The sequence below is a fragment of the Tursiops truncatus genome, chromosome X, assembly GCF_011762595.2.
Source record: "Tursiops truncatus isolate mTurTru1 chromosome X, mTurTru1.mat.Y, whole genome shotgun sequence".
Taxonomy (NCBI): domain Eukaryota; kingdom Metazoa; phylum Chordata; class Mammalia; order Artiodactyla; family Delphinidae; genus Tursiops; species Tursiops truncatus.
The window spans coordinates 118,454,474-118,470,816 of NC_047055.1; positions in this window are offsets into that span (position 1 = coordinate 118,454,474).

Consider the following 16,343-nt stretch of genomic DNA (forward strand, 5'->3'; position numbering starts at 1 on the left):
GGAGCGGGCCTGACCACGAGAGCCCGTGGGCTGCCTGGCGACTGCCCAGGTGAGCTCCATATCCTGGGAGGGAGGCCGTGACCACGAGAGCCCCCTGTGGGCTCGCTGAGGACGTGGAAAGGATGTCAGGTCAGTGAAGCCACCGAGGATATACCTCCAGTTGCTCCTAATTCCTACACCCTGCTGGTCATTCTACCATCCACCAGGACATGGTATTCTGTATTGACTTCAATGATGCCTTCTTTTGTATCCCATTAGTCCCAGAGTCACAAGAATTTTGGCTTGTGAGTGGCAGGACTCAACATACAACAAAAACAATACTGCTGGGCCGTTCTGCCCCAAGGGTTCAAAAATTTCCACACCATCTTTGGGGAAACATTAGCTAAACACCTAAAAGTTCCACCTCTGGAAAAGGGAACCCTCCTTCAATATGCAGAGGACATTCTGATCGCCAGCCCTACTAAGGAGGCCTCTGAACTACCTAGCCAATAAAGGATAGAAGGTGTCCAAGAAAAAGGCTCAAATATCACAGACTAAGGTGACCTGCCTGGGCTTCATTCTCACAGAAGGTCGGAGAAGCCCATCCCAGGAAAGGGAAGAAGCCATTTGCAGCCTTACCCCTTCTAAAACTAGAAGACAGCTTAGGGGTTCCTGGGAAGGCCGGGGTTTGCTGCATCTGGATCCCTAACTACAGTCTACTAGCTGGGCCTCTATACGAAACACTGAAAGGAAAAGATGATGATCCTTTCGAATAGAATCCAGAAGTGGTCTTTCAAGAATGGAAAGAGCAGTCAATTCAGACCCTTGCCCTGGAACTCCCTAATTTAGCTAAACCCTTTGACCTTTACATCCCCATAGAAGGTGAATCGCCCTTGGAGTATTAGTGCAAAAACTGGGACCACTTGAACTGGAACAACTCAAGTGTGCCGTCCAGGTAGGAGAAGATACGGTCACCAAGGGCTTGGCCCGCCGCCCCATCCGGCCAGGATACTGGGGGTATCTAAAAACCTGGAAATCAGCAGCCCGCAAGGCCAGCTCCCTCCTAAGGGAAAAGGACCCCATGTGGTGATCCTAACCACCGTCCATGCCCTGAAGATGCAGGGGTCGCTCCGTGGGCACACTGACCTCAAGTGAGGAGGCCCTCCAGCTCCAACCTCCAGAGAGACAACCAGGGGCAACGGGCCCCCATGACGACTCGTGTGACCATCACTTGACCTGGACCTTCTCTCAGAAAACAACAAGAGTGTGCCCCAAAAGAGCAGACTACTGCTTGCAGGACTTACTGCACCCAGAGGGGAGCTAATAAGCTTGGTGGGGGAACCGTATATCACGCTGTCACCATAGAAGAGCCTACAGACACCACTGTGACGGCGGCCAATGAGACCGGCTGGACTCGTGGCTACTTCAAAAGGCCATTGACTCAGTGACCATCATGGTCCTGGATCACCACCGGCCCTGGACTGTCTGGGAGTTGAGCAGGCAGGGCTCTGACACCTGGTGCTATTTGCACGTTAATTCAGGGGCCTAATTGAAGAAAGCGCAGACTACTGGTCAGAGCATCTAGGCTGGCAGAAACCGTCAGCCTAAGGTGGCCGAACAAATGTGGGGCGGGGTAAAAACGGCCCCCCCAGCGTCTCTGCGCATCTCTTTCCTGGACCCTTAAAGGTCATTGGAATCTATAACACTTCCAATGCTGGTGCTCAGGCGGACGAGCAGTGAGGCAGGAGGCCTGGGGACAATCAACCTCACCTGGAGGCTGCTGGGGAGAAGTTCTGCCCCTCCCCCCCGGTATGAGGACTCCCAACTCAGCACGAAGCAGTTACAGAAGAGGGGTCTGCACCCTCAGCGCCCCAAGAATGAGGAACGGGACAAAAGGCAGAGGAGGGGTTTGTCACCGGCAAAGCCCATGAAAAATTCCTGGGAGATAAAAATAGAATCTGGGCAATAAAATAAAGTCTAACCTTTTTTTCCTTTGTGCTTTGTCTAATTTCACGTGCTCCTAAGTTGCCATGTGCAGAGGTCCCACACCCGGCACTTCAGACCCGATTTCCTAGTGCAGAATGGCTGGGCCGACACCTCAGCTCGTGGGGCCCCGTGCAGACTCCTCGACATAGAGCCTGAGCCGCAGCCAACCCGGCCCTCGAGAGCTCCGCCCCCTCTCTCCCGCTGACGCTGACGGGATCCCTACACAGCAGCCCGACCCACAGCCCGTGAGGGAGCGCACGCTCTCACCTTGCATTCTCTGATCAAAATATAAAGTTTCCTTTGCTTCCGCACCAAACTCAGTCTCGATCTGTTGGCTCCAATGACACTGGGCAGGGGGACCCTTGTTGGGGCCCACTCTGGAGGATCAGTAACAGAAATTGAGAACACTGTAACTTCAATGAACAGATGTGTGAGCCAAACTGTAATTAACATAGAGCAGTGTATAAGGCTCAGGTAAAATAAGATGTTTCTAACACTTCCATTTGATATTTCCATCACTTTATTATAAGCAAGTTCAGTGAAGAGGTTTGTCTTATTTGTCAGGTCAACATTAGAGAAATGAAGTGATTTCTTTCCAAGGATGTACATCTAATAATCTTGGCTGAAGCTTCAATCTTGTTTTGAATGCTTGTCCAATGAAAATTATACCTCTCTTTCAGCTCCCTCATTTCTGAGAAGTATAAAATCTTATAATTTATTATTACCAAAGGGGAAAGGTGGGAGGAGGGATAAATTAACAGTTTGGGATTAACACATATACACTGCTATGTATAAAATAGATCATCAACAAGGAACTACTGTATAGCACAGGGAACTACACTCAATATTTTGCGATAATCTATAAGGGGAAATAATCTGAAAAAGAATAGAAATTTTTATCGACATCATCTATCAACGACAGATAAAATGTAACCTAAGGGAGGCCGATGGTTAGCGCTCTGACCCTGAAGGCTTCAATCATCTAAAGTTCGGACTCTGCCTACTGCCCAAGGCCCTTAATGAACATACGTGTAGCCGTAGCTTAAAAATTCCCCAGTTTGGGGTTCGGGGAGACACTGATTTGGAAAAGTACCTGGTGTTCTCCTTACATGCACGGGACCCTTCCTACAGCTCAAACATGCCTGTGACACCCAGAGGATGGTACACCGTTTGACCAGGAAGAGTCTGGAAAACGCATCCCATCTCCTCATCTCCTGGTGCTCGGGTTCACCCCTCCAGCGTCTTTCCTAACAATCTCCCCACTTGGGGATGTCAGCACCGTCAACATCCTGTTGCACACAGTTTGGGATTTGTCCAGAGGATGAAGCGGAAGGATGAGAAACAATGAGAGACAAGTCCTAGGTGTTCAGACAGGCACATGTCACGCTAATTTCCAATCAGGAAGACGAAGTGACCAAAGGCTAGGATTGCCCACGGAAACAGAATAGGGCTTGAGGAAATCCCTCTGTTGTGTGGCCAGTTCCCAAAAACACAAGTTGAAAAATGGAACTCAGGCGCACTAAAATTCATGAAACTGCAGAATTGAAAATATCTATCGTCGAAAAATGCCTTGAGGTAAGTCACCGAAAAGGACTTGTAAGCAAGGGAGAATGGCAGGAAAGGGATTTGAAGAGGTAGAAAGGACTGGCCATTACAGCACAAGAAAAGGGGCTGAACATCGCCAATGATGCAGTTGGCCAAAAAGGGCGTATGCGTTTTTTCTGAATATATTCAAGAAAAGGGCATACACTCTTTTTAGCCAACCAAACAGGTGGGCACTGGAAATCAATACTACAAAAGGTATCACTTCGCATCAGTCAGAAGAGCCATCCTCATAAAGTGTAAACACCAGAAATGCAGGACAGGGCGAGGAGAAAAGGGAGCCCTGTGAGGCTGATAGTGAAAATGTAAATTGCCAATGGCCACTCTGGAGAAGTGTATTGTGTTTACTAAAATATCTAAAAAATGAGCTACAGAGCATAGGGCACTTGCACTCATGGGCGTATATCTTGGGAAAAACAAAAATCGACAGGACACAGGCACCCCAACGTTTGCCGCCTCTCTGTTTAAAAGAGCCTCGACTTGGATATAACCTGGAAGGAAAAAATGGATAAAAGAGATGTGATACTTACGTAGAGTGGAATATTACCCAGCACGGAAATCAATGAAATAAGGCCAGTTGCAACAACTCCGGAGGAGTTACGTACGATCATTCTAAGTGACATACATCATAAAGAAAAAGACACATATCATAAGATATCACTTAAAGGTGGAATCAAACATGGCTACACATGAAATAAATTACAAAACAGAAACATAGTCAAATATGTAGAAAACACACATAAGGCTGCTAAAGGGGAAAGGTGGGGAGGGGTGAGGCATTATCCAGGAGGTTGAAATTAGCAAAGATACTGTTCCAAATACCACAATGATAATCGACAAGGGCTACACGGTACCTCAAAGAACTGCATTCAGCACACTCAAGTCACTGTAAAAGAATATACACGGCTGGTAAGAAATTTATTGATGTCTCTCTGTACGTGAATCAAGTGCATGTACAGCAGCAAGAAACAGAGCATTGAAAATCAGCTGTAACCAATATAATAATAAATTAAAAATAAATAAGAGACAGTGAGACAGAGAAAAATTCTTACAACTTTTGCTCATAGGCTGTGATGCAGCATGGATTGAACACATCTAGACCCACAGTAGGATGAGACATAAGGCTGGAAACTGTTCAAGCTACGAGAATTAGTGAGGTTGAGTGAGGGAATGCAGACCCTTTAAAGTACTACTTCCTGGTACCCATTCCATGGGTCCCAAATTTGTAGGTTCAAGGGAATCTTCCTACAGGTAAACATGCATGGGAAACCCAGAGGACTGTACACCGTGTGATCGGTAAACGTGTCTAAAACGCACCTCATTTTTCATCTCCTGGTGCTCGGATTCGCCATTCCAGCCACTTTACTAACAACCTCCCCACTTGGAGAATCAGCACCTTTAACCTCCTGTTTCGCACAGTTTGCAATATGTCCGGAGGATGCACGAGAAGAGGGGGAACCAGTAAGAGACTAGCTGTAGGTGTTTGGAGGGGCACATGTCACTCTAATTTCCCATCAGGAAGAAGAATTAACCAAAGGCTCAGCCTGCCGGCCCGGAACCAGAATAGGACCTGAAGCAATCCTGCGGTTTAGTGGCCAGCTCACAAAAAAGGGAGTTGAAAAATGGAGCTCAGAGGCAGTGCAATTCACAAAACTGCAGAGTTATAAATGACAACTAACGTCCAAAAATATATTGAGGTAAGGCAAAGAAGAGGATTTGAAAGCAAGGCAGAATTGCAGGAAACAGATTTCAAGAGGTAGATTGGAGTCGCCTTTAAAGCACATGAAAAGCGGCACAACTTCGACAATGATGCAGTTGGCCAAAAAAGGGCGTATGCGTTTTTTCCTGAATATATTCAGGAAAAAACGCATACGCCCTTTTTTGGCCAACCAAGCAAGCGGGCAATGCAAATCCACACTACAAAGAAGTCTCACTTCCCACCGGTCAAAAGGGCCATCCGAAAAAAGTGTAAAAACCAGAAAGGCAGGAAAGACCATGGAGAACAGGGAGCCTTTTTACGCTGATGGGTGGGATGTAAATTGCCAACAGCCACTCTGGAGAAGTGTATGGTGTTTCCTGAAACATCTAAAACACAGAGCTACAGAGCACTCGGCACTTCGACTCATGGGCGTATATCTTGGGAGAACTAAAAATCAACAAGAAACCGGCACCCCAAAGTTTAGGGCTGCTCTGTTTACAAGAACCTCGACTTCGGTACACCTTAAATATCCCAGGAAAGAGAAAAATGGATAAAGAAGTTGTGGTACTTATGTACAATGGAATATCACTCAGCCATGAAATCAATGTCATAAGGCCAGCAGCAGCATAATGAGTGGATTTACGTCCGATGATTCTAAGTGAAATAAGTCACACAGAAAAACTTATCATAAGCTATCACTTATAGAGGGAATGTAAACATGGCTACACATGAACTGAATTACAAAACAGAACAGAGGCTCACATTTAGAAAACACACTTATGCCTGCTTAAGGGGAAAGGTGAGGTGGGGTGATGCATAAAACCAGAGTTTGAAATTAGCACAGATACCGTTCCATAAATCAAATATGTAATAGTGAAGACCTACTCATTGCTCAATGAACTGGACTCAACACACCCTATTCACTGCCGAAGAATATATCTGACTATTAAGAATCTTAAAATGTATTTATTGATCTCTCTCTGTAAGTGAATCGAGTGGGTGTAATGCGGCATAAACACAGCAGTGGAAATCAGCTAAACCCCATCATAAAAATAAATATATTCAGGAAAAACACATACGCTCTTTTTGGCCATGCAAACAAGCGCCAAATGCAAATCAGCACTACAAAGAAGTCTCACTTCACATTCGTCAAAAGGGCCATCCTGGAAAAGTGTAAAACCAGAAATGCAGCACAGGCCATGGAGAAAAGGGAGCCTTGTTACGCTGATGGGGGGGGTGTAAATAGCCAAGGCCACTCTGGAGAAGTGTATGGTGTTTCCAAAACATCTAAAATACAGAGCTATAGAGCATACGGCAATTCCACTCCTGGGCGTATATCTTGGGAAAACCAAAAATCGACAGGACACAAGCACCCCTACGTTTAGTGCTGCTCTGTTTAGAAATGCCTCGACTTGGGTACAACTTACATGTCCTTGGAAGAAAAAACTGGATAAAGAAGATGTGGTACTTATGTACAATGGAATATTACTGAGCCATTATATCAGTGAAATAAGGCCAGTTGCAGCAACTCGTGGAGTCTGAGGTACGATCATTCTAAGTGACATAAGTCAGACATAAAAAGAGACTTATCATAAGGTATCACTTATAGATGGTATCTAAAAATGGCTACACATGAACTCAATTACAAAACAGAAACAGAGTCACATATTTAGAAAACACACTTATGGCTGCTAAAGGAGAATGGTGGGGTGGGGTGATGCATAAACCAGGAGGTTGGAATTAGCATAGATACAGTTCCATAAACAAAACAGGTAATCAACAGGACCTACTGTATAGCTCAAAGAGCTGGACTCAGCACACTGTTGTCACCGGAAAAGGATATATAAGACTGGTAAGAATCTGTAAAAGAATTTATTGATGTCTCTCTTTAAGTGAATCAAGTGGATAGATGTAGAGCAGGAAGAGAGACAGTATTGAAAATCAGCCATACCCCATTATAAAATTAAATAACAAGAACAAAAAAGAAAGACAGTGAGAGAGAGAGAAAGTCTTACAAAATTTGTTCAAGGGCTGTGATGCAACCTGGACTGAACACATCTAGACACACAGCTGGATGGGACGTAAGGCTCTACACTCGTGGGTCTGCGAGGCTTGGTGAGGATGGGACAGCAAATGCAGCACTTTTAGAGTAATACTGCCTGGCCCCCATTCCATGGGTCCCATATCTCCAGGTGCAGGGGACCCTTCCTACAGCTAAAACATGAATGGGACATCCAGAGGATGGTACACCGTCTGTTTGGGAAGAGTTTGGGAAAATCACCTATCTCCACTTCTCCTGGTATTCGGGTTCCCCAGCTCCTTTCCTTAGAGTCTCCCCACTTTGGGAAGGCAGCACACTCAAGAGCCGGTTTTGCACAGCTTGGAATTTTCCGTGTGAAGAAGGGGAATGGGGGGATCGAATGAGACACAAGCCCTAGATGTTTGGACAGGCATATGCCACTCTAGTTTCCTAATCTGGAAGAAGAATTTCCCTATCCTTCAGGTGCCCCAGTAACCGGAATAGGTCTGTAGAAATCCTGCCCCTTTGTGGCTGCTTCCCTAAACAACAAGTTGAAAACTGGTGCTCAGGGGCACTGCAATTCACAAACATGCAGGGTTGTAATTGACACCTCTAATGGAGTCATCTCTTGAGCCAAGTATTCGTAAAGGCCTTGTAAGCAAGGCAGAATTGCAGGAAAGGGATTTCAAGAGGTAGTTTGCACTCGCCATTAAAGCACATGCAAAGCTGCTGAACATCGCCAATGATGCAGTTTGTCAAAAAGGCCGTATGCGTTATTCCTTAATATATTTAGGAAAAACCCTTACTCCATTTTTGGCCAACAAAACAGGTGGGCAATGTAAATTAATACTACGAAGAGGTATCACTTCCACCAGTCAGAATGGCCAAGCTCACGAAGTGTAAAACCTGAAATGCAGGACAGGGCGAGGAGAAAAGGGGACCCTGACAAGCTGATGGTGGGAATGTAAATTGCTAACAGCCACTGTGGAGAAGTGGGTGGTGATTCCTTAAAAATCTAAAAAACAGAGCTTCAGAGCATATGGCGCTTCCACTCCTGGGCCTGTATCTTGGAAAAAACGTAAATTGACAGGACCCAGGCAGTCCAAAATTTATGCAGCCCTGTTTACAAGAGCCTCTACTTGGAAGCTACCTAAACGTCCTTGGAAGGAAGACTGGATAAAGAAATTATGGTAGATATGTACAATGGAATATTACTCAGCCATGAAATGAATGGAATAAGGCCATTTGCAGCCACTCGGAAGGACATAGATACATTCATACTAAGTGTCATAAATCAGACAATGATAAATATCATATGGTATTACTTATCGGTGGAATGTAACAATTGATACAAAGGTACGATCTTACAACACAGAAACAGAGTCCCAGACTTAGAACACAAACTTATGGTTACCAAACTGGAAAGGTGTGTTGAAGGCATAAATCATGAGGTTGGAGTTAGTATATACATATTTACAGAGAGAATACTTGTAATCAACATGGACCTGCTGTAGAGCATTTGGAACTCTTCTCAACACCCTTTAGTAACCTCAATGGGAAAATAATTCCAAAAAGAATATATAGTCATCTCTATATAAATGAATCATGTTGGTGTATATCAAAAAGGAACACAACATGGTAAATCAACTATACTCCATTATAAATTTAAAATTGAATTATAGAAAAGAAAAATGATCACAAAATTCATTTAGTCACGGTGAACGTGCTAGTGTCACATCCCTGGACACAGACCCAATTTGGTCCCAAGGCTGGACTGTTGTGGGCCTGAGGACCTCGGGAGGATATGCCAGCTAATTCGACCCCTTGGACATGTAGTACCTGGTCCCCTCTGCATGGGATCACAATCTCCAGATCTAAGTGTTCCCTCATACTACTAAACTAACGCTCTGACACCCAAAGGATGGTGGACTCTCTGGGCTGGATGACATTTGGAAAATCACCTGATCTCAACATATCCTGGTGTTTGGGTTCCGACCTCCCGACTCCTTCGTCAGGGTCATCCCACTCTACAAGACAGCACCCTCAACAGGTGATTTTGCAGGGGTTTATACTTGTTCGGGGGATGAAGGGTAAGGAGGAAGAATGAATGGGACAGAAGCCCTTACATGTTTGGTCAGGCACATTCCACTCTAATTTAAAACCCAGGAACAGGACTTTCCCTACATCTAAGGTTGTGTCAGTAACCAGAGAGGGACAGTAGAAATCCTGCCACCTTCTGTTTCCCACAACAACAATTCTAAAACTGGACCTTATAGGCATTTCATATTCACAATGCCTGGGGAGCTGTAAATGACAACAGCCCTCAAGAAATATCTTGGGGTAGGTAATCGAAATAGACTTCAAAACAAGGCAACCTTTCAATAACCCTTTTTCAAGGGGTAAATTTTACTCACACTGTTCAAAAAAAAAAAAGCACATATGAAGATGCTCACCATTGCTTTATGTTAGACAAATGCAAATCAGATGTACAAAGAAGTATCACCTGGAACCACTCAGAATCGCCATCCTCACAATGTCTAAAAACAAGAAATGCTTCAGAGGGAGTGGAAAAAAGAGAAACCTACTACTTATTATTATTTTCTTTTAATCTGTGTTGGGTCTTCGTTGCTGCATGCGGCTCTTTTATAGTTACAGCAAGCGGGGGATACTCATCGTTGTGGTACGCAGCCTTCTGTTTGCGGTGGCTTCTCTTGTTGTGGAGCACAGGCTCTAGGCACACAGACTTCAGTAGTTGTGGCACATGAGCTCAGTAGTTGTGGCTCGTGGGCTCTAGAGCGCAGACTCAGTAGTTGTGGCACACAGGCTTAGTTGCTCTGAGGCGTGTGGGATCTTCCTGGGCCAGGGCTCGAACCTGTGTCCCCTGCACTGGCAGGCAGATTCTCAACCACTGCGCCACCAATAGTAAGTTACTGGTGGCAATGCCAATTGGTAACAGCCACTATGGATCACAGAATGGAGGTTACCAGAGTAAGGAGAGGCGGGAGGGATAAACTAGAAATTGGGATTGACATATACACACCACTATATATAAAAGAGATAACAAATAAGGGCCTACTGTATAGCACAGGGAACTCTACTCAATACTCTGTAATGACCTGTATGGGAAAGGAATGCAAAAAGGACTGGATATATGTATAATTGCTTCACTCTGCTGTGCAGCAGAAAGTAACACAACACTGTAAATCAACTATACTCCAAAAAATTTGAAATTGAAATGAAATGAAATAAAATAAAATAGAGCTACCAGATGATCCAGCAAGTTCATTCCTGTGCGCATATCTGGAGGAAAGCATAAATCAAAAAGACACATCTTCCCCAATGTTCACTACAACACTCTTTACAACAGCAAAGACATGGAAGCAACCAAAATGTCCATCAACATATGAATATAGGTAAAGAATATGTGATACATATATATAATGGAATATGACTCAGCCATAAAATAGAAGAAAATAATGCCAATTGCAGTAACATGGATGGACCTAGAGATGATTGTACTAAGTGAAGTAAGTCAGACACAGTAAGACAAATATTGTATGATATCACTTCTAGGTGGAACCTAAAAATTGATACAAATGAACTAACTTACAAAACAGGCAGACTCACAGACTTGGAAAACAAACTTATGGTTGCCAAAGGGGAAAGGTGGGGGGTAGGGATAAATCAGGAACTTGGGGTAAACATATGAATACTACTATATATAACGTAGATAAGCAACAAGGACCTACTGTATAGCACAGGGAACTCTACTCAATATTCTGGGAATATCTTTATCAGAAAAGAATCTGAAAAAGAATGAATATATGCATATGTGTAACTGAATCACTTGCTGTGCAGCTGAAATGAACACAACATTGTAAATCAACTATACTCCAAGAAAATTTAAATTACAAAATAAAGAAAATCGCCTATATTTCAAAAGAAAAAAGAATTCCCACATATTTTTATGGCTTGATAGCTTACTTTTATAGTGCTCAATATTATCCCATTCCCAGAATATATTAATACTATATCATTTCATTCACCTATTGGAGGACACCTTAGTTTCATTCACATTTTGGCAATATTGAATTAGGTGCTATAAATATCCATATGCAGGTTTTCGTCTGGAATATGTTTTAAACTACTTTCAGTAAATATCCATGAGAACACTTGCCGGATTATACAGTAAGGGAATGTTCAATATTATAGCAAGTGTCAATCAGACTACCAAAGTAGCTGTATTATTTTTCATTTCCACCAATAACACATGACATTTCCTATTGTTCCACATCCCTTACAGAATTTGTTCTTGTCATTGTTCACATTTTAGCCATTCTAATGGCTAAAATTGTATGTAAATGTACTGTTAATTTGCTTTTTCATGGCAGTATGTAATCTGGATTATTCTCCTGTATATGTATATGCATAGTGTCTATTTTCTTTGGTGAGGTGTCCATAAAGTATATTGGTCCACATTTTATTTAGGCTGCTTTCATTTTTTTCTACCCAATCTGTATTTGTTTTATTTATTTTCGTGCCTTGTTGCATTAGCAAGGACTTGGAGTAAAATATGGAAAAGGAGTCATGAAAGGGGACATCCTTGCTTTTACCTGAACTTAGTGGAAAAGCTTCATGTTTTTGACCATTAATCATGACATAAGATAAAAGTTTCCTGTAGATCTTTGTTATCAACCTGAGAAAGCTCCAGTCTATTTCTTTAACTGAGAGTTTTTATGAAGAATGGGTGTTAGGTTTTTTCAAAGGTCTTCTGAATCTATTGATATGCTAATGATTGTCTTTAGGGTGTTGATATGATGGATATAATTATTTGATTTTAGAAAGTTGAACCAGCCTTGCATACCTGGGATTATTCCCTCTCATTCATGATATAAAATTCTCTCAAAATATTGTTGGATTCAATTTGTTAATATTTTGTTGAGGATTTTTGCATTGATATTCCTGAGAGATACTGGTCAGTTTTCTTTACTATTCATATGTTCCTCTAAATTTGGATGTTGTGGATTTAGTGTCAGACATTCATTTGGGGAGATTCTCAGTCATTTTTAAAAAATATTTTCTGTTCTTTGTTATCTTTATTCTCCTCCTGCCATACCCATTATGTATAGGTCACAGCATTTTCATTGTTCCACAATTACTGATTACTCTGTTCTGTTGATTTCTTTCCTGCCCATTTCCTCTTTTCTTTTGAGATTTAAAGGTTTCTCTTGATATGTCTTCAAGCTCACAGATATTTCTCCTCAGCCAGCTCTTTGACTGCTAAAACAAAATACGAGAGACGGTATTTTATAAACAACAGAATATTTTTGTTTTCTCATAATTGCTGAGGCTGAAAAGTTCAAGAACAAGTTACCAGGGGCTTCCCTGGTGGCACAGTGGTTAATAATCTGCCTACCAATAAAGCGGACACGGGTTCGAGCCCTGGTCCCGGAAGATCCCACATGCCAAGGAACAGCTAAACTCGTGCACCACAAATACTGAGTCTGTACTCTAGAGCCCACAGGCCACAACTACTGAGCCCACATGCCACAACTACTGAAACCCACACGCCTAGAGCCCATTCTCCGCAACAAGAGAAGCCACCCAATGAGAAGCCCACACACTGCAACAAAGACCCAACACAGCCAAAAAAATAATTAATTAATTAATTATTTAAAAAAAGAACAAGTTGCCAGCTGACTTAGTGTCTGGTGAGGGACCAATATCTGGTTCATAATGTGGGTCTTCTCGCTCGGCAATGAAATCATGTGATGGACATGAGATCTTCTGTGTGCTACATTTATTAGGTCACTAATCCCATGTTTGAGGTGTCTGGCCTCATGACCTAATCACCTCCCAAAAGCCCCACCTGCTAATACCATCAACATGGGAGCTGGGTTTCAAAATTTTAAAATTAGAGGTACAAAATGTTTACACCATAACAGGGACCACAGAGTTCACTGATTTTTCCTTTCATGTTAAAGGTTTGCACATTTATATTTATTACATAATCCCAAAACCCTTGTTGTTTTTTTTAAGATTCTTTTCCCGTATATGCCAGTACACACCATTGAGTAGAGCTCCCTGTGCTATAAAGCAGGTACCTTATCAATACTTATCTATTTTATATATACTAGTGTGTATAAGTTGTCCCAATCTCCCAATTTATCCCTTCCCCACTTATCCCCTGGTAACCATAAGTTTGTTTTCTATATCCATGACTCTATTTCTGTTGTATAAATTAGTTCATTTGTACCTTTTTTTTCTTTCTTAGATTCCTCATATAAGCAATATCAAATGATATCTGTCTTTCTGTGTCTGACTTGCTTCACTCAGTATAACAATCTCTAGGTCCATCCATGTTGCTACAAAACCCTTAATTGTTAAGGATAACTCTCAATTTTTTCCAGTATCATCAGCAATTCTTTCTGGCAGACATTTGATAACACTTTTTAAACAGGGATATTGAGACCAAGGCTCCTGACCTGCAAACAAACAAAACATCATTTATATAGTGAAAACTTTGCACGTCAAAGGATGAAAGCACTTGGTCTAAATCCCTTTGCACCCACTGCTGACAGAGGGCAGAGGAGTTTGACTCACTAATCTTCCTTACGTGTACTTCTTCCTAACGGGGTATTCCATCTAAAACTTATAAGAAGCGGGAATGCATCATGGAACACACCAATCTCTACTACAGATTCTGAAGCAGAAAAAAAACAAAAACAAAAACATGATGAATCCATCCAAAGGGTTCTGTCCACATTGTTACAATAGTTTCCCTCACACTGTGAACCCTTTTCAAACCCTATCACTTGAACCTACTTTTATTTTTTTCAACAAAAATAATGTTAATCTGAAGTTACACGCTCCAGTAATATCCCTTGTGCAAGGATGTAGGGATTCGAGGAGCTATGGGAGGCTATCATGAGAGGTTGCCTAGAGTAATTAGGACATTTTATTTATGTTGGCTCTTCTCCCTAAGATGTCTGCTGTCCTCTTCTTTTTGTAGCTACTAGCATTGAGAAACTGACCAAGATAAGGCCCTTCTCTTTTACTGCCCATGAGTGCAGCTGTGATTAACCCCACAGACCTTGGTGCTTCCAGAATCCCCTGAACCTACTGACCCTCCATGCATGGCATGACATAGATAAGGATGGTGATGTGTATACTTGTATAGAACATGCTATAAAATTTTCGACTCTTCCCTTCCTCATAATTCCAAAGAATAGATTTCTTTGGATTTCTGCTTAATGCTGCTGGAGTTGGTACATAAGTTGAGGGAGGTATCAGGGCACACCAAAAGAGAAGGTATCTGCACAGAAAATACAAGCAGGTACATTTCTGTGTAGTTTCAAGCAGCTCATTTCCTATATCAACCATGGTGACAGGTTGAGCCTTCCTCTTTCTACTAGTAGTACAGCAAACATAAAGGATATTTAGGCTGCTTGTTTTATCCCCACCTCTCTCAATTGATCTGCATTCACATATAGGACAATGAAGGGCCCTTTCTACCATCTTAACCAATACTTGAGAACTAGAAAATGTCCAGATTTTTCCAGGGATTATTTTCATATTCCCCAATCAGGCCTATGAAGGAATCTTACCTATTGTGTTTAATGAAGTGATATCTCTGATGGCATCCCATCATCAACAAAACTGGAAAGAAATTTGAAGGGTCTTAGATTTTATCATATTTGAAATTCCAATATTTTAGCCTGACAGGTTTTTGGATTTTAAAAAAAAATATTTTAAATGAGACAAAAAAATCATTTTTATGACACAAAAAGACAGCAATAGTTTTATATTTTTATCTGTTCCACTTGCACACAAATGTCTCGTGGGGTTATGTAAAGCAGTCCTGTTGGGTGCTGTGCATGGTGCAAGTATGGATTAAAGCTTAGGAATCTTAAGCTTCAGTCACCTGAAACTTTTAAAGTAGGATGCAAGCAATCCTGTCCAACATTTGAACAGAGCAAGACACTGTCTTTATTTTATTTGTCAGGTAATTAATCTGTCTTTTGCCCCAAGGAGAGAAACAACTGGCATCTTCCATCAATGTGTTATACAAAAATCTTTGAACACAGAGTGCAAGCAGAGGCTGATACAAGATGTGAAAAAAAAATGAGAGACCCTTGTGGCATTTTCTCCTAACTTATTGCAATCTCCCAGTTAAAATGTGGGAATAATCAACCTTCTGAGGAAAAAGGCCCAAGGAAGGTTTTTGCTTCTGTGGAATAATGGGATTGTTAAAGATTTCAGGAGGCAAGACGAATTAGTGAGAATGACCATGAGAAATCAGAGAAAAGTCAGATCCATGGATGAAGTGATGTTTACCTCTATGAATCAATGAGAAGTAGGAGCAAATGAAAAGAAAGCTGAATACAACATTTTCTGAATAAATGTAACCTTTCAGCTGTCACAGAAAAATTAATACTCACTATGATACAACATATTTAGTTTAGAAAGTTAACTTAAATTTAAAGCTTAATTAGATTTATTGAAGAAACGAAAACATATTTGTGGTTTAGAATAAATAATGTGTTCTGCTACAGATAAGAAGACTAAATAAAGAGAAATAAGACTAAATAAATAAATAGGAAAATAACAAATCAGATGTTATTAACATTAAAAACTGACACTCATCTAAAGAAAGAGAAGGAGAGACAGAAAGAGAGAAGAACTCATAGCAAGCATATATTAAAAACTCCTTAATAAGAAGTCTTCGGATGTAGAAAAAAAATGAAGTCTTCAACAAGAAGATAATGTAATAGCAAAAATGGGGGAAACATACCAAAAGATATTTCAAAACAGAGAGTACAGAATGTTAAGTAAACATATCAAAAGATGCTTGGCTTCTTAGTAGTCAATTAAATGCAAAAAAGTGATACCTGGAATTATCACACACCAACCAGAAAGTTCAAATGAAAATGACAGGTATTATCAACTTTGACAACAATGTGTATAATCCTTGAATCTCATTCACTGCTGAGGATGAAAAATCATACAAATGTTTTGAAAATATTTAGAAATATCTAAAAAGATAAACACATGAAA